Source organism: Puma concolor, chromosome B1 (assembly GCF_028749965.1).
Source record: "Puma concolor isolate L17-30 chromosome B1, mPumCon1.1.hap2, whole genome shotgun sequence".
In the NCBI taxonomy this organism is placed as follows: domain Eukaryota; kingdom Metazoa; phylum Chordata; class Mammalia; order Carnivora; family Felidae; genus Puma; species Puma concolor.
In genome coordinates, this window is record NC_141670.1 from 29155 (window position 1) to 48680 (window position 19526).

General features: G+C 40.6%; 1 long non-coding RNA gene across 1 annotated transcript in view; it reads right to left on the reverse strand.

Moving 5' to 3' along the window:
* Positions 1–1747: 1747 nt before the first annotated feature.
* The window catches only part of LOC147581393 (uncharacterized), a 51337-nt gene continuing 33558 nt past the window's right edge, over positions 1748–19526 (reverse strand). Inside the window, exon 5 of the long non-coding RNA XR_015249865.1 lies at positions 1748–4368. This is a non-coding gene — a long non-coding RNA (uncharacterized LOC147581393). The remainder of the gene's footprint in view (positions 4369–19526) is intronic.

Consider the following 19526-nt stretch of genomic DNA (forward strand, 5'->3'; position numbering starts at 1 on the left):
AGACCTGTTGCTATTTCAGCAATTTCTTTTCTTTGAGTATTAGCACTGTTTTACAAAAGGATTTTTAAAAAGTGCTTTCACTGCTTTCCAGGTGCTGGATAGGAGAAGCCCAGGACTGATTCTTGGAATGGGCCACGGGCAGAGGGCAGCCTTTAGGGCAACAGGCTGAACAGTTTAGCAGAGAGGCATTGGCCAGGGAGATAGAACACTTGGTTTCTGAGCCAAGATTCATTCAGGCCTTGCAGAGGGACCCTAGATACATTCTACCACGTCTGCACTGTGGTCTCTCCACTGTCCTTGGGGTGGGATCCAGACCCCAGGCTTGACAGCAGGGAATTCAGAGGTGCTTAGGCATGGTGATGGGGCAGGAGAAAACTGTTTCCTTCTTCCTGGGCCCCAGACAAAACTCTCTTCCCCCTCCTTAGCTTCTGTTGCCTCTTTTCCCTCCCTATCCTCTGGGAATCTGGCTCTTGGGGGGACAGAGCACCGGTTGATGTGCTGCCAAGGAGGGCATCCTGAGGGCTCTGGGGACTCATCTGTAGGTAAAAGCACCCTGTGCCTTCTCTCTTTATCCTGTGATTCTGTGCTTTCCTTTCTTTCTCTTGTTCTCACTCCAGCTCTTCCTCTGCCTCATGGTTGATCTCTTTTTCTTCCAGTTTGCTGCTAGCTTTGTTTATTCTGTCTGCTCACCCATCTTTCTGCCCATTTTCACCATGACTTTCTCAAAAGGAGTTCTTTTACCTGTACCAGCTCTTTGCTCCTCGAACCCAGACTCAGTGAGTAGAACAACCACCCTGATGTCTTTCCAGTTCCCAGGCTTGAGGAAGGCCTGCCATTCTCCCTCTATTCCTCTGTTTTGTCTTCTTTCTGTTCTGAGGGATTTTCTGGGAGGGAATTGTTGGCAACTCAGGTGCTCACCCATCTCATTCCTGGTAACTGCAATGTTCCTGTAGACTATTTCATGCCTTTCCTGCTGCAGCAGGAGCCTTTGCCTTTGACTAGCTGCCTTCTGGTGCTGCATGAGCCCCTGCCCAGCTCCTTCTTCCAGTCTGGACTTGAGGATATGGGTAGTGGCAATGGCACAGCAGTAACTGAGTTTGTTTTGCTGGGGTTCTCAGGTTTTGGTCCCCTTCGGGGTCCTCTGTTTTGGGAGGTGCTTTGCTTCTATCTGGTCACCTTGCTGGGCAACTCCCTCATCATAAGCCTATTCTCTTCTAAGCAAAGTACATCGTGGTGAACCAGAACACATGGCCCAGCTTCATGGGAATCAGATACAGAAGAGGAAAAAAATTTAGTCTAATAACCATGTGGTAAGAATATAGCCACAAACTGAAATAAGTGCTATTATGGGAAGGACCGGATAAGGCCATGAAGATACATTTAGAAGGAAATTACCTATTTTAGGAGAAAAATGATACCTTCCCTAAAAAAGTCCTACTTGCCCTGACATCTGAAGGATAAATGGGACTTTACCAGGTGAGGTGGGGTACCTGGAAGGGGGGCAGCTTGCACCGGAGGAACACTCAGAAGGGTCATGCACACACTACTGAGTGTCGGGGGTTGGATGTCAGGGGTCATTGAGAGGTGGGCTTGGTCTAGACCTTCCAGACCATTTAGAGCCAAGATGATAACTGTCACCCAACATCCATTCCCCATTCTCTGTCACAGTAAGACAACAAGCTGAGTGTAGGATGAATAATCTGAGGTTCCAGAGAAGCTGAACAACTTGTAATGATCACAGAATCACTCTGGGTTGGATATTTTAATTGAGATATTGACATACCGTGGGATACTTCATTGAGCACTCTTACGTAGATATTTTATACTTCAGTTAATTTTTTTTAGAAAACAAGAGAAAAAGATATTTGCACACCATGAAATTTATCATGGTGGATTTTAGTATATTCATAAGGTTCTACAACCATCACTGCTAGATGCACTTGCTTTTAAGTACACTTTGTTCTTATCAAAATTATTTTAAAATAATATGTGAGTTTATAAAATACACAATTTAATTTGCACACATACTGTAAAACAGATCAATGAAATTTGTAAATGTGCATTCATCTGTGTAACCATCTACCACATCAAGATTCTTAGGACACCTCCAGCCACCTAGTTGGCTCCCCAGGCCCTCTCCCACTTGGTATTCCCACCCCCAGAATGACCACTAACCATTCTTAAAGCCCCTTGTAGTAGAGAACAAGAAGGCAGTGACTTAGAAGGGTCAGGTGTTGATCCCACATGCTATGCAGCAAAGAAGTGCTGATGAGATCCTCCCTTGATCCCTCAAACAGGCTTCCTCCTCAGAAGTGAGTACAAAAGTTCTGAGAGGCCTTGTCCATCTCAGAAGGGATGAAAGTAGCAACTATCATGGCCCTGGTGGTGTGGGCATTAGAAAATTTCATCTTAGCCCTAGAACAGTCAGTTGCTTCAGACTGAACCATGGGGAAGGGATCATCCAGATCCTCATTAGGATCCATGGTTAGGATGATGCTGAGGGAACCAGCACTGGCCACTAACACAATGATTTTCGTAAGGAACCTGCTGCATGTACCACTAATCACTGTGATGGCTTTGTCATGAATCAGCAGAGCACCACACACATTTCCTAAACCCACATGTAACCTCCACACAAATTCAATGACAAAGTCATGCTTCCCCCAGGATCCAACTAAACCTTGTACAACTGAAAACACACTAAATTCTTTCCCTAGAAAGTTTTGTCCTTGGGTAATGTTCTCGCGTATTCCTCTCTAATTCATTGAAGTGGCTATTCCTCACCCTCCTTGCAACATTCTTGAAGCTGGCCTCTGCTGCCAATGGTCTATGAGCTATAAGATTTCAAGATGCTAAGAGGACTGATGCTGGAAAGTATTGAAATCACTCATAACATGACAAAGGAGGATGTCAGAGAGTTAGATCAGAAACATCTGAAGGAGAGAAAATGAACAGGAGGAATGATGTGACAAGCCCTTTAAGAAAAAAGAAAACGAGCAGATTCAATATCCTGAGAACATTTCTGAAGCCTTCAAATATTTTTCATTAAACAAGAACCATTTTTGGGTTGCTTGAGTGGCTCAGTTTGTTGAGCATCTGACTTCATTTTGGCTCACGTCATGATCCCAGGGTCATGGGATGGAGACCTGCATTGGGCTCCATACTGAGCATGGAACGTGCTTAGAATTCTCTCTCTCTCCCTCTCTGCTCCTTCCCCCTGCTCATGTGTGCTGTCTCTCCAAAGAAAATTTTTAAAAAGAACAATTTTCATGATAGTATTGTACAATTAGGAATGGATTTCAAAACATTAAAGTATAGTTGACACATAATTTTTGTCAGAAAATTTGCATCCAAACTCTCCTACATCAACACTTGACTCAGTAAGTCTTTATGTCAGGAATGAGCACATAGTTGCAACTATAGCTTCAATGTTATTACACAAAGTAAGCTAAAATACACAAGATGTTTTCAGGGCTAATTCTCAAACAGTTTTGCCTTCTTTTCTCAACCCTAGTATTAAGTTTTGGATTCCAATGTTTCAAATACAAAATTAGGAGCAAAACCAAATAATAAGTCATTCTCATCAAAGAACAAAAAGAGAAGCCACACACTGGTAGAAAATATTTGTAAAGCAGACACCTGTACAGGACTGTTATCTAAAATATGCCAAGTACTCTTCAAACTCAACAGTAAGAAAACAAACAACCTGATAGAAAAATGGGGCTATGACTTTAACAGATGCCACAACAGGAAGATAAATAAATAATAAATATGTAATAAATAAGCATATGAAAACGTGCCCTACATCATATGTCACAAGGTAGGCGCAAATTAAAACAACAGTGAGATACCACTACACCTGTTAGAATGGCCAGAATCTAGGGCACTGATTACACCAATGCTGTTGTGGATGTGGAGCCACAGAAACTCATACATTCCTGGACGGAATGCAAAATGGTGGTATAGCCACTTTGGTGAGAGTTGGATGGTTTCTACAAAACACTTACCGTACAATCCAGTAATTGTGCTCCTCAGTTACTTATCCAAAAAGTTGAAAACTTTTACCTACACAAAACCCTGAACATGGATGATAAGAGCGGTTTTAATAATAATTTCCAACAGTGGGAAGTAACCACGGTGTCTGTCAGTAGGCAAATGATAAAGAAAACTGTGATACATCCATGGGGCGCCTGGGTGGCTCAGTCGATGAGGTGTCTGACTTCAGCTCAGGTCATGATCTTGTGTTCTGTGGGTTCAAGCCCCGTGGCAGGCTCTGTGCTGACAGTTCAGAGACTGGAGCCTGCTTCAGATTCTGTGTCTGCCTCTCTCTCTGACCCTCTCCCTCTCATGCTCTGTCTCTATCTCTCTCTGAAAAATAAATAAACATAAAAATTTAAGAAAAAAAGAAAAAACCATGGTACATCTGGACAATGGAATATTATTCAGGGCTATAAAGAAATAAGGTATCAGGTTGTGAAAAATCATGGAGGAAAACCTAAACAGATGTTATTAGGTGGAAGAAGCCAATCTGAAAAGGCTACATACGCTATGATTCCAACTATATGACATTCTAGAAAAGGAATGATGATGGAGATAGTAAAAAGGTCAGTGACTGTCAAGACTTAGGGCAGAGGGAAGTGGAGGGATGAATAGGTGCAGCACAGAGGACATTTAGGGCAGTGAAACTAGTGGGTATGATAGTATAATGGTGGCTACATGTCATCAAAAATTGTCCAATCCAGCAGAATGTACAATCCAAGAGTGAACCCAAATGAAAACTATGGTAGGTCATACATAGGTTCCTAGTGTCCAAGACATATCCTGTGTGGGATTCCACCCAGGAGTTGGGAGGGTGGGTGGGAGTGGGGGCTCGGATGGTGTGGATTTTTGGTAATGGACCTTCTCTAGCTGCTTCGTTGGTTCCCAAGGACTCTCCTTTGGCCTACCTTTCAACCCACTGGAACCAATTAGGATCGCAAGGCTTACAAAAGGACTGGTCTTCTCTAACACTGCAAGACCTCATTATTCCTTAGGACATGAGGAAAAATGGCCAGTTAATGGGACATTAAGCTTCAGTATAAACTTTCCGTTAGGTCTATTCTGCAGGAAACAGGGCACATGGACTGAGGTACCCTATGTCCAAGCCTGAGTGGTCCTAAATCAGGAGCCCAATCTAAGGGCCTCTTGCAGAATGTGTTTGGCCACTAACCAGGCTGATAAATTCTCTTCTGATATATTGGATGATTGTCTCAACAAGCCTCCTCTGAATAAACCCAGCTTGCTGGAGGAAACACAGGCCATCCCTAACAAAGGGGATGCTGACATTCTTCGTTCCTCCTTACAGACTCAGGTTCCTCTAGGTGTAAGTGGGAGTGTTTCCTTCATTCATTTCCCAGGTTAATGGCTATGATAATTGACCCAATTGTCTCTGGTGAGTCTACCTTGGGACAGGGAGTTTAAGGAATATTCTCAAGCAGCTGCCAAAACTCCTTTTGTTTCAGGGAAATTCCCTGTCTTCTCTGGCCAGATATGGACTGCTCATTTCCCCTTGTTGGTGGGGAAAAAAACATCTGCATCTGGTAATCTGTCTGAGCTGACAGGCTTTAGGACCAGAAAAGCTCTTTCTCTACCCTCTGGGGTTTGACTTGCCTCCAGCCTGCCTGACAGCAGGAAGATGGTCTCCCATCCCTGCCTTCCCGTCCCCCTCCTCCTGTTACTGCACCACCTTGGGTACTGCCTGCCTAACTGGTTCCTATACCATCCTGGGTGTCTCTGGCACCATTGGCTCCTCCTGTTCCCTTCACTGTCAGAGAGCAAAGAACACCCCCTTGGACTTTAAATGCTCACTTCAGATTCCCCACCAATGTCCCAGGTACAAATTGACAATGGGGAACAAATTGGTTGACTTTTAAGTGGACACGGGTGGAACATACTCAATATTTAAACTAATTTAAGTTTGATGGTTTAATTTAGATAGACATGTCTTTGGACTTGTCAGCATGAAATGTGAAACTTTACTCTACCAACATTTGCTAAAGGTCAAATAAGCTCCTGTTATCTCTGTGGCCATTTGTCAGCAAAGGGATGACTTGAAATGATGGTTAATTTCATCTGTCTCAAAGTTTTCATGAGTAATTGTTAAGATAGCTATCAAGAGCTTTGGTAACCTGAAACTTTGTAGTTTTGCTAAGTTAAATGATAAATTGGGTTGAATTCATTGGTATCTAAGTATTTTCCAAGTGAGACAAAATACGAGAACAATGTTTACTGAAGGTAGTTTTGTGCTTTCAGCTTCTTATTGCACAGAACCTGAGCATACTTGGGTTTGTTGGTAAATATGCTGCGTGCTTCGTTGAAAGATTGTACTAGGGAAAAACCCCTGTATTAAAATTCAGATCTAGAAAAATTCTGATGTAACAGTTCACAATTGGTCACTACTTAGTTTTCACTGGAGACTAAGGTTTCTAAGAGTTAAAATTCTTCTGCTAAATGTAATTAACGTTTATGGAAATAAGGAAAGCAACTCTGATTTTTTTTTAAAAGGTTGTAAAAGTTTCATGAAGGGAAATCTTTGGAAAGGAATTTTACATGCTGTTGGAACAAGGTTGAAATAAATGGATTTTAACAAGTACACAGGTATAAGATTGAAATTCTGCTTTTCTCTCTGTTAAAAAAGACAAACGTTTCTTGGATTGTTGGTTGGCTCTTGATGAAAAAACGTAAACAAGATTGTTTTTTTCTTCTCTTTTGTCTCCCTAGATAACCAAAGTTTCTATGTTTTGTCTTTATCAGGTCTTTGGTTACTTACAAAATGTTAAAACTTCTAAATATTAAAGGAGCTAAGTTTTACTCACAGCTATATAACCCTATATATTTGCCTTTAAAATCTTATTGCCACCTTGGTTAAATAAATAATTAAGTTTTATTATAATGATCCATAATCCTATTTAGACATGTAGTTTAAACGTTCTAAGTGTTGGGGTGCCTGAGTGACTCAGTTAGTTAAGCATCCACCTTCACCTTAGTTCATGATCTCATGGTTTGTGAGTTTGAGCCCCGCATCAGGCTTTGTGCTGACAGCTCAGAGCCTGGAGCCTGCTTTGGATTCTCTGTCTCCTTCTCTCCCTGCCCCACCCCCACTTGTGCTCTGTCTGTCTCTCTCTCAAAAATAAATAAATGTAAAACTCTCAGAGGGTTTTAACAAACTTCCTCAAGATGTGAATTGTAAATGAAGTCTTTTTGACTAATTAGGCTTTTTTTATTTGGTATGTTAAATTACTTGGAAAGAACTCTCAAACAAATAATGATAAACCTTAGGTTGTAGTGCTTGGGTAAATTCTGTAAGTGTTCAAATATATATATGAAATTCCGGAGGTTTTAATATGCTTTGATAATAAGGTCATCACTTGATATTCTGATTATTGAAGTGTTCTGTGTCACAAAAATATCTGAATTTTCTTGTCAAGTGCATTACAGTCATTTGTCATTTGCAAAATAAGTTTCATCTTCAAGAAGATTCATAAAAAGAACTTTAAAAAAAACAAATACAGCTTTTTGATATCTTCAAAATCATAAAAGTGAAATGGGCAAGAATTTCTAGAACTAAAAAGCTACATTCAAACTGAACAAAAGATTAGTAACATGACACTAAATGAACTGAAAAAAATATATTATTTTTATGACTTTTGTTTGAAACATTATTTGTTCTCTAATGTTTGCTCTTCCAGATTAGAAGTGCTCAATCAGGCTCCAGGCAGAGCATGGAGTCTCCTTGGGGTTCTCTCTCTCCCCTTTCCACAACTTGTGTTCACTCTCTTTAAAATAAAACTTTAAAAATCCCAGTGCAGATCTTTCTGCCCATGGTTCCTGTCCCTGTGTTATAAAAAAAAAATCACATTTTTGCACCAAAGACATCTCAAGAATTCTTTCTTAGCCGTTCACTCGCTCAAACCCAGACCTTCAAAAAATTTTTCACATTTCATTAAAAACATGTATGAACTTGTGAAAATTAGTAATGGGAAACATGACAAAATGGACACAGGATGTTTTGGTAGGGGCAGCTCTCCCACCCTACCATGGCAAATTAATTGTAGACACAACAGGAAGAGAAGGCCTTGACCTTACAAAGACTTGACCTTGCATGTGGATACTAATCTACTACTCCAGCCACAGCGAAGAAACTCTTTCCTCACCACCACCATCTCTGCAACAGCTCAAACAATGAGAAGCCACCACATTTCAAACCCTCATTTTACTCCAATGGACTTTTCATCAGCCTTTCCTACTTACCCCTTTTCTCCTTAAAAAAGCATTCCCCTCCTTTGTTTCCTGTACTTGCTTATGGTTTTGGCACAGCTTGTATGTCCCAGATAACAATTCTCTCATTCCTCAATAAAAACATCTTCTTCTGGTAAAATAACTGGCAGTTTCTATTTTTAAGGTTAACAATCAGAAGTGGTGATCAGAAGTGGGCTCCAGAGAAGACCCCAACTGCTCCAGAGCTGGCTAGCAAATGGATGCAGTACCCATGGACCTTTTTGAGCTGCTTTCATGCCTACCCTGGGGTTTTAAGTACAAGTTTTATCCTGGATTTCAAGCTCCACACCTCATGTGTCAGTTCTCCAGGATTTAATTGGGATCTATTTACGATCTGTTTGGTTTTTTTTTTAATTATCTCGTGGGGGGAGGGGTACTCGTTTGGCCTTCAGTCTAAAGGCACTGTGCTAGCTTTTGGTATAATTCCTGTTTTGAATGAGACTGCTCCTAATGGAACTGGGCTAGCCTCAGCCTGAGTACGTTTCACAATCAAACCTTTCCAGTTGGAACTGTGCCAGTCGGAATTGTGAAGGCCTTTTTTCCTATTCCTCTTTGTGACTGGACTGTTCCCATTGGAACTCTATTAGTTGGAACTGTGTTAGCTTTCAGTCTATGACCTGTTTGGGACTCCACTCTTCTCTCTGGAACTGTGCTGGCCTGGGTCTGATTCCTTCTGGAAACAGGCTGTCCCTGAAAAGTTTCTAAGAAATGAGATCCCAGACATCAAAATGTTTTGAGGGCATCCTGCCTACTGGGACTCTGGATGGTTTTATGTTTAAAAAACAGTGGTCCCTTTTGGGATGAGCACTGGGTGTTGTATGGAAACCAATTTGACAATAAATTTCATATATAAATTTTAAAAAATAAATAAATAAATAAATAAATAAATAAATAAACAAAACAGTGGTCCCTCTCTGTATACACATTTATAAATTAATAGACTGACTTAACCAGAAATAATTTAAAACTTCAATGGCCATGATGGGGAACTTTTGGTCATCTCAAACTTAATTTTCTCAAAGCTAAATTGAACAACTGTGGTTCTAAAATGGAAAAAAACTAAATGATATGTCTATTTCAATAGGTATTTTGAAGCTTCCAAATGCTATCAAGAATCAAAAATTCCATCTCTCCAAATACAATTTACAAACTAAATGACGCAAGCATAGATTAAAAAGACAAAACGGGGCTTCTGAGTTATCTTCGTCCCTTCCCCCACCTTCTCTGTCTACAGACAGGAGGCAACCACCTTGTGCTCAGGCCACACCTCAGGCCCTGCCTCTGGTGCCCACCTTCTTCTGTCTGACATAGTGTGTAAGGCCATGACTAAGGCCTCAGGTTTCTCTTAAGGCTCCATTCCTGTTGTTTTGTTTTGATTTGTTTTTATCTTGGTTGTAATGTCCCCAATTGGCAGCTCATAAGACCACCTCCAGCATCCCTTCCAGGCCAATACTCAATTTTTTCAGCTTCCTCTGAATATCTGGGGGCAATTGAGTGACAAATTTGTCGTTTAAAATCATCTCAGCCTCAGGGGTGTCGGGGAGATAGCCATATATTTAAAGAGAGCCTTCCTCAATCTCTCTAGGAAGGCCATCGGGCTCCCATTTTGTGTTTGTAAAACTGTGGCTAATTTAACATAATTTATGGGCTTAACCTTAGACCTCCTTAATGTCTCTAAAGCACAAGCTTAGAAGTGGTGGCAATACCATTTCTTAATGAGATGGTCATAGTCCCAATTAGGATCTTGGGATGTAATTACCTGGGCCCCAGTAGGAAACTGGAAGTTCCCTATAGGGCCTGCAACCCCATGATAATTAATGAATTGTCTTTATATTTTTCTTTCAGAATTTACGGGTCAAAATCATCCAACTTTTCAGAATGCCTCCCACAGGAGTATTGGCCTTGGTTGGGGAATTGCCCATCTATAGGAAAAGCAGGAAGAGGTACCCCTTATCTTAATTTTCCATAGCTGGCCAGGAGAAGCCTCATGTCCTGACCCTGATAGTTAGACAGGAGAAGAAGCTTCATCTCTGGGCCCTGCATTTTGTCTGGCTATTCGACTGACAACCAGAGGCTTTGTCAGTCTCATGAGATGCTGGGAGCAGTCACTCTTATCCAGGCTTGACCCTACCTCCCAGAATGGACCTTGTCTTCCCTGATTTCTCCTATCCCTCCGTTTTCCACCTGCAGGAGTTTGGGGGTATAGACTACGACCAAGCAAGACTTCCCTGGTTGTAGAAGGATGCACTAATTTTATTTTGGCCCAACAGTAATCGGCCTTACAAATATATTTTGAAAGGCTTGCAAAAACCATTTTTTTGTAAGGATAAAATCGGCTGCCAAGATGGCTAAAAGGGCCAAAGTACAGGTCTATTTCCTTGCCTTTTTCAGCAGTGCCCACAGAAATATGTTCCAGCCATTTAGAGTATCTAGGTTGTTACAAATTGGCAGACACTGGGCTAAGTGTAGCAAAATGGCTCCTATGTATTTAGTACAAGCCCTTTATATATAATAGTGATCTATCCCTTAGGTGGCACAGGCATCCATTCCTGTTCTAAAAAGAAACAACCCAAATGTGGAGCACCTGGAGTCTGGCAGCGAGGATATTGTCACCATCTCCCCAGCCTTTGGATCAAAGAAGGGGAAATTTCAACCAAGGCTTGAGTAAAACAAATCAAAAGGGCATGCTGTCCTGACCTTTTGGTTAAAATCTCATTTTTTCCATCTTTTTGGGCAGACAAAAGTGTGCACAAAAGTGTGAGGGGGGAACTTTCCTTACCTTTTTTTCTTTTTCTTTTCATCAAAAGCATACCAACAATCCAAGAAACCTTTGCTTTTGTAACAGAGACTAGGGCAGAATTTTAATCTTATACCACTGTACTTTTAAAATCCATTTATTTGAACCTTAGTCCATCCTGAGCACATATAAAATTTATTTCCAAATATTTCCCTTCACAAACCTTCTACAACTTTCTTTTGCTTTCGGATTGTGACCTAAGCCCCTTTTCTCCAAATAAGCAGTCTCATTTGGGACAAAATTACTTTCTTTTACCTTCAAGAAAAATCTATTCCCATTCCTTATATCTTTCTTACATATCTCTACTTTTATACATAACTTTCTTATTTTTATCCATCTAATTACATTAAGCAGAATTTTAACTCATAGAAACCTTAGTCTCCCGTGAAAACTAAGTAGTAACCAATTGTAAACTGTTACAGCAGAATTCTGCAGACGGCAAGTTTATCAATTAAGCAAAAGCATGTTTTCTGAAAGACCCAAATATCCTTTGTTTCTGTGCAATAAGAAGCCAAAAACACAAACCTATGTTTAGCAATCAAAGCTTTAGCACTTTATCTCTTTTGGAAAAGACCTAGATGTCCAATGAATTCAATTTCAATTTATCATCCTAGCAAAACATACATTTCAGGTTACCAAAGACTTTGAAAGCCATCTTCACAATTACCCATGAAAACTTTGAGAAAGAATTAACCATCATTTTCAGTTACCTTTTTGCTAACAAATTGCAACACAGATAACATGAGCTTATTTGACCTTTAGTAAACCTAGATAGAATAAAATTTTCTATTTAATGCTGACAACTCTACTTTTAATAAGCCAACAAACTTAAATTTGTTTACATACCTAATTAAGTTTCTCTTACATCCACTTAAAAGACACTCAATTTGTTCCCTATTGTCAGTTTTTACCTGGGACACTGGTGGGGAGATCTGAAGTGGGTGGCCCAAGGTCATGCTCTTCACTCCCTGACATTAGAGGGTGGGAGGAGAAGCCAATAGTGCCTAAGGCACTGAGGATGGTATAGGAGCCAGTTATGCAGGCCTCACCCAAAATGGTGCAGAAACAGGAGGTGGGGGAGAAGGCAGAAGAGGCAAGATTCTGCCTAAAAGCCTGAGGCAGATAAAAGCCTAGAGGACAGAGAGAGACATCTTCTGGTCCTAAAGTCTGTCAACTTGAACAGATGAGCAGACGTCAGGTTTTTTTCCACCAACAAGAGAAATTAGGCAGTCCATGTCGGGCTAGAGAAGACAGAGAACTTCCCACCAATTAAAAGGAGTTTTGGCAGCGGCTTGGGAATATTCCTGAAAGCCTCCATTCAGAGGTAGACTAACTGGAGACAGTTGGCTCTAATCACCATAGTCATTGACCCAGGAAATGAATAAGGGAGAGGCCCCCACATACAGTTACAGTAACCGGAATGTATTAGGAAAAACAGTTAAAGAGTGTTAGAGTCCCCTTTGTTAGGGATGGCCTGTGCCTTTTTTCTTTCCCCAGCACCCTGGGTTAGGTTTTGGAACACTTCTATATATTGCTCAGGGTTGTCTGCAACTTTGCTCAGGTCCTTTTATTTGCTTAGAATATTGCAATGAAAATGGAACCTTCTTGGGACCAAATTCACCGTGAAACATTTTAGTCAATAGATACAAAGGAATGTGCCTTCCTTTCAAGGGGAAGACTTTTCATCTCTGACAATCCTGTATAAGGAGGGCATGAGGGTCTAACAGGTGGCTTTTCCTGAGAAGAGCCCTCAGAGGGCAAGTCTGCAAGAACTTGCTTTTCTCAGCCCCTTTAAGGGCCAGAAGGTTGGCACCTAACTTACAACTCTTACATAAGGAAATTTTGACCATTTACCCTCTCTTTTACAATATAGATCAAACTTTAAGATAGTACTGACTGAATGCCTCCATCAGGAGACCAGGCATCTCCATTCTCCAAAAGGTATTTCAGGCACCTCTTAGCATTGGCAGGTCCAGTATCAAGTCCTGACCCGGATAAGACTCCCGAGGAATTCTGACACTGCCTTAAGCCATACGGGTCACGAAAGAACTACAGATTGGGATTCAGCACTCGCTTCAGCCACCTCATCAGGTAGGAACCTTTCCACTGTCCACCTCATTCACACAGTCATAGAGTGACTCCAACCAGCCGCCCAGTGACCAGCACCTTAGAGTTGCGGCTTCATTCCTTATTTCTTATGGAACTACTCAGGCATCTCTGGGAGGTGATCAGGCTCCCCTTCTGCCTCTTAGGGGCAGGTCTACCAAAACGAACCTGGGTTTTTACCAGTCTGACCACTGGTGCTCCCTGAGCTGGTTCCTGGGCCTCACCATATTCTGTTGTGCATCTGGGGCCCTTGCCCCAGTGTGTCGGGAGGGGCTGGTCTCCTAAGAATCAAGTGGTCTGATGGCACCAGGCAAGGTCACTTCTCCTGGTGCTCCAAGGTTCATACCCCAGCGATAAAGGAGGTGGAAACGCACGATCCCTGAGTCCCACAAGCAAACCCCCAAGAAATATAACAGGATTCTTGCACAGAGAGACAAGAAACTGAGGTTTCTTTGTCCTGGAAGCAATTTTTGTCGTCGTGCTTTCCCAGGCTCAGTGGGTTCATACTTGAAAAACTGAACCCCAAGTACAGCGTGGTGTAGCCTTTTATGCAATTTCTATTTCTTTGTCTCCCATATGTGCTGACACATATAGTCTGATTGGACCCACTCCAAGTTACAGAGTTATGTCAGAGCTATGCATATATGTGTGGGAGTTCATGGGGCCACATTGCCTTCCTTTGTTCTGAGAAGGCCTCAGAGACCACATTCCTTAGGGAGGGACTCTACCACATAGCTACCACCTATCCCATTACATCACTGTTACAATATCATATTATTATATATTACATATTATATTAATATAATAAGTATTCCTTATGCTCTGCTTTTTATTCCCATGACTTACTCCATTCACAACTGGAGACCTGTATCTCCTTCTCCCCTTCTTCCATTTTGTACCCCCCAGCCGTCTGGCAACCATCATTTTATTCTTTGTATTTATAGTTCTGATTCTGCTTGTTTTCTTATTCACTATTTTAGACTCCATGTATGAGTGGAATCATATGGTATTTTTCTTTCTCAGCATGACTTATTTCACTCAGTATAATGCCCTATGGGTCCTTCTATGTCGTCTCAGATGGCATGATCTCATGCTTTTTAAAGCTGTATATTGTTCCATCATGTATGTATGCCATTTTCCCTTATCTGTTTGTGTTCTAATGGGCACTAATGTTGCTTCCATATCTTGGCTATTGTAAATAGTACTGCAATAAACATAACGGTGTGTGTATCTTTTCTAGTTAGTGTTTTCCTTTTCCCTGGGTAAAGATCAATGGGGGTACTATTGGGTCATGTGGTATTTCTGTTGTTAATTTTGCGTGTAAAGACCATACTGTTTTCCCCAGTGGCTGTACCAACTTACATTCCCAACAACAGTGCACAAGGTTCTCCTTTCTCCACATCCTCACCAACACTTGTTTTCTGTGTTCTTGATCTTAGCCATTCTAACAGGCATGAGGTGGTATCACATTGCAGTTTTGATTTGCATTTCCCTGTTGATGAATGATGTTGAGCATCTGATCTTTGCATGTGTCTGTTGGCCATGAGTATGACTTCTTTGGAAAAATGTCTTTTCAGGTCCTCTGTCCATTTCTTAATTGGATCATTTTTTGGTGTTGAATTGTAGGAGTTCTTTTTATATTTTAGATATTAAGTCCTATCGCATATATCATTTGCAAATACCTTCTCCCATTCAGTAGGTTGTGTTTTGTTTTGATGATGGTATCCTTTGCAGTGCAAAAGTTCTTTATGAGAAGTGAAAGACATGCATTCTGAAAACTATAAAACACTGATGAAATCAAAGATAACACAAATGGAATGATATTCCATGCTCATAGATTGGAATAATGAGATTGTTGGGACTTCCATATTACCCAAAGCAATCTACAGATTCAATGCAACCCCTATCAAAATAACAAAAGGATTTTTGTGCAAAACTAGAATAATCCAAAAATACATATGGAACCACAGAAAACCCCAAGTAGCCAAAGCAATAATGAGAAAGAAGAACAAAGCTGGAGATAGCACAATCCAGATTTGAAGATATATTCTAAAGCTGTAGTAATCAAAGCAGGATAGTACTAGATCAAAAACAGACACATAGATCAATGGAACAGAATAGAGAACCCAGAAATAAACCCACAGGTAGACAGCCAATCTATGACTAAGGAGACAAGGATATACAATAGGGAAAAGACAGTCTTTTCAATAACTTCTGCTGGGGAAACTAGACAGCTACATATAAAATAATTAAACTGGGCTACTTTCTAACACCATACACAAAAATAAACTCAAAATTGATTAAAGACATAAATCCATACAAATCCTAGAAGAAAACACAGGCAGTCATTTCTCTGACAACAGTTACAGCAACATTTTTCTAGATACATCTCCTAAGACAAAGGAATCAAAAGCAAAAATAAATTATTGGAAATTCATCAAAATAAACAGACCCCAAGTATTTTATGTGCATAAGACTAAAGCTGAATTTCAAGCCAGAGTTAAAGCATTTCCTAAAGTGACTGAAGACCGCGATACTTTTGCTGAACAATTTAACATATTTATTCCAACTTACCAACCTGGTTTGTCAGATTTTTATCAGTTGGCTCACATGCTTGTTGCTGAGGGCTAGGCCAAATATTGCATAAAACTCTCCCACTGGTAACATCCTGAACTAGATTTAGAGAAACAGAGAAAGTTCTCAGGGTGGGGCCAAGATGGCAGAGCAGCATGGAAGTTCTCAGTTTCTCTCATCCTTGAAATGCAGCTAGATCAGCACCAAATTATTTTACACACTTAGGAAATTGATCTGAGGATTAACACAACAATGTGCATAATTTGAGCCACAGGACTTGCAGGTACATGGTGCAGAGAAGTGAAGTGGGGGGGGGGGGGGAGAAAGGCCGCAGACAGTGAGGAGCTGTTTTGGGGGAGAGAGGACAGAGAAACTGGGGGAGAGTGTGGTTCACTGGGAGAGAACAGGAAAAACACTCCCCTGAAAGCTGCTGGAGAGAAAGAGAAAGAGTGGAAATACCCATAATGGACTGAACAAGAAATCTGTTCCCCAAAACCATTGATGGGAAGAAAGGAGAGGGTTTCAATACCATTAGGACTCTATAAACAGGGGAGCACAAAGTTGGAAATTCCAGAGCTCAATACCTGGTGGTGCTCTGGTGGGACAGGTGAATCCCCAATAGCAGACAGCGAGGTCCGAGGGGTCTGTGGGCCACATGTGGAGAAGTGGTTCCCCTGCTTGGAGGGCATTTGGTAGAGGCCATACAGCCTTCCCACAGGCAAAGTTCCCAGCGGACCCTGGAGAGCGGCCATGTTTGCTGGTATTAGAACAAAGATGCCAGAGTAGAGTGAAACCTGGTACCAGCTATGTGTTGTAATTTGCCATAATCTCTGAACCTTTACCACTGCAAGGATTGCATGAATATTTTCTGGGGCAAGCTAGCATCCAGCCACTGCTCAGTGAGACCCTTCCCCAGATGGTCGGAATGGGTCCAAGCAGCAGAGCTCTCAGAACTGAGGGGTTTGGAAACACAGCCCCATCTGAGATAAAATTCTGGAGAGAGGTGCTACCTGGCAGGCTGACAGCTTGGACACGGACAGTGTAGAAGCGGGGAGTGGATGGAAGCCAGAGAAAAAGCAGGAATACTTGACTGTGGGTGGGTGAGAGCACAGGGTTCCTGTGCCAGAAACTAGGAAGATGGGTGATGCCAGTTTCACCTGTCTCATGCATGTGCATGCACGTGCTCACATGCCACAACAATCCAGCCCAGTAAGCTAAGCAGCACCACCTCGTGGAGCCATTATATCAAGCCCTGCCCAACTATGCCCTCTAAGCACATGCCCTAGAGGATGACCACAAACCTCTCTGCCTGCTTAGAGTATGGATTATAGAGTGCTTCATAGTTTGAGTTCTAGGGGAAACTGGATGTAACTTGATTCAGATTTCGTTCTGTCTGCTGGTTCATGTGTTCTATTGTTTTTTTGCCTTTTCCACCTTTCTTTTCTTTTTCTTACATAAAGGGAAAAAATATTTTTATTTTCCCTTTTTTAAAAAAATTTTACCATGTTTTTAAAAATTTTTTTGTAAATATTTTTATTCTATTTAATTTCTTCATTTCATTTTATTGTATTTTGTTGTATATATTTGTTTTTAATGTTTTAAGCTTTTTCTTACTTTTTTATTTTTTTCTTTTTTTTACTTATTTCCTTTATTCCTCTATTCTATCAAACTTCTTTCAACCACCAGACTGAAACACACCCAGGATATAGCTACCTTTACTTGATTTTATGTGTTGTTTTTAATTTTTTAATTTAATTTTTATTTTATTAATGTTTTTTTCTTCTTCCAAAATGACAAAGTGAAGGAATTCTAACTAAAAGAAATAACAGGAAGAAGTGGCAGCCAGGGGCTTATTCAACACAGATATGGCAAGATGTCTGAACTAGAATTTAGAACCACAATAATAAGAATACTAGCACAGGATGAGAAAAGCATAGAATCCATTTCCCTTCCTGCAGAGATAAAGGAAGTAAAATCTAGTAAACCTAGTAAAATTTCTAGGATGAAATTAAAACTACTATAACCAAGATGCAATCTTGAGTGAATGCCATGGTGGAAAAAGTGGACAAAGCAGAGGAGTGAATCAGCAACACAGAAGACAAAATTATGGACAATAATTAAGCAGGAAAAAAATAGGGAAACAAGGGCAAAAGAGCATAATACAAGAAGTAGAGAACTCAGTCTTTAAAAAAAAAAAGGATAACATCTGAATCATAGGACTCCCAGAAGATAAAAAGAGAGAAAAGAGGGCAGAAGGTTTATGTGAGCAAATTGTAATGGAAAACTTTTCTAATCTGGGATGGACACAGACATCACCATCCAAGGAGCACAGAGAACTCCCATTAGACTCAACAAAAACTGACCATCAAAAAGGCATATCGTAGTCAAATTCAGTAATGGAAAGAAATATGAAAGCAGCAAGGGAAAAAAATGTCCTTAACCTACAAGGGAAGACAGGTCAGGTTGGCAGCAGACCTTTAAACAGAAACTTGGCAGGCCAGAAAAGAGTTGCAGAAAATATTCACTGTGCTGAATCAGAAAAATATGCAGCCAAGAATTATTTCCCCAGAAAGGCTGTAATTCAAGATAAAGGAGAAATAAAGGGTTTTCCAGACAAACAAAAACTAAAGGAGTTTGTGACCACCTAACCAACATTGCAAGAAATGTTAAGGGGGACTCTCTGAGGGGAGAAAAGATGAAACAGAACAAAAAGACCAAAAGCAACAAAGACTAGAAAGGACCAGAGACCACCACCAGAAACTCCAACTCTACAGGCAACACAATGCAATACATTTATATCTTTCAGTACTCACTCTAAATGTCAATGGACTAAACGCTCCAATCAAAAGATGCAGGGTATCAGAACAGATAAGAAAACAAAATCTATCTATAGGCTGTTTACAAAAGACCCATTTTAGACCTAAAGACACCTTCGGATTGAAAGTAAGGGGATGGAGAACACTTTCAGATAGAAAGTAAGGGGATCTATCATGCTGGTGGTCTCCAAAAGAAAGACCAAGTAGCCATACTGATATCAGACAAACTAGATTTTAAAATAAAGACTGTGCAAAGAGATGAAGAAGGGCATTATATCATAATTAAGAGGTCTACCCACCAAGAAGAGCTAACAAATGTAAACATTTAAGCCCCCAACGTGAGAGCACCCAAATATATGAATCAATTAATCACAAATACAAAGACACTTTTTGATAATAATACCATAATAGTAGGGGACTTCAACTCCCCACTCACAGCAATGGACAGATCATCTAAGTAGAAAATCAACAAGGAAACAATGGCTTTGAACGACACACTGGACCAGATGGACTTAACAGACATATTCAGAACATTTCTTCCTAAAGCACAAGAATACACATTCTTCTTCAGTGTACATGGAACATTCTCCAGAATGGATTACTTTACTGGGTCACAAATCAGCCCTCAACAAGTATAAAAGGATCAAGATCATACTGTGCATAATTTCAGATCACAATTCTATGAATCTCAAAATCAACCATAAGATAAAATTTGGAAACTCCACAAAAACTTTGAGAGTAAAGAACATCCTACTAAAGAATGAATGAGCTAACCAAGAAATTAAGTAGGAAATTAAAATGTACACAGAAGTGAATGAAAATGATAACACGACAGCCCCAAACCTCTGGGATGCAGCAAAGACAGTCATAAGAGGGAAGTATATAGCAATCCAGGCCTTCCTAAAGAAGGAAGGTCG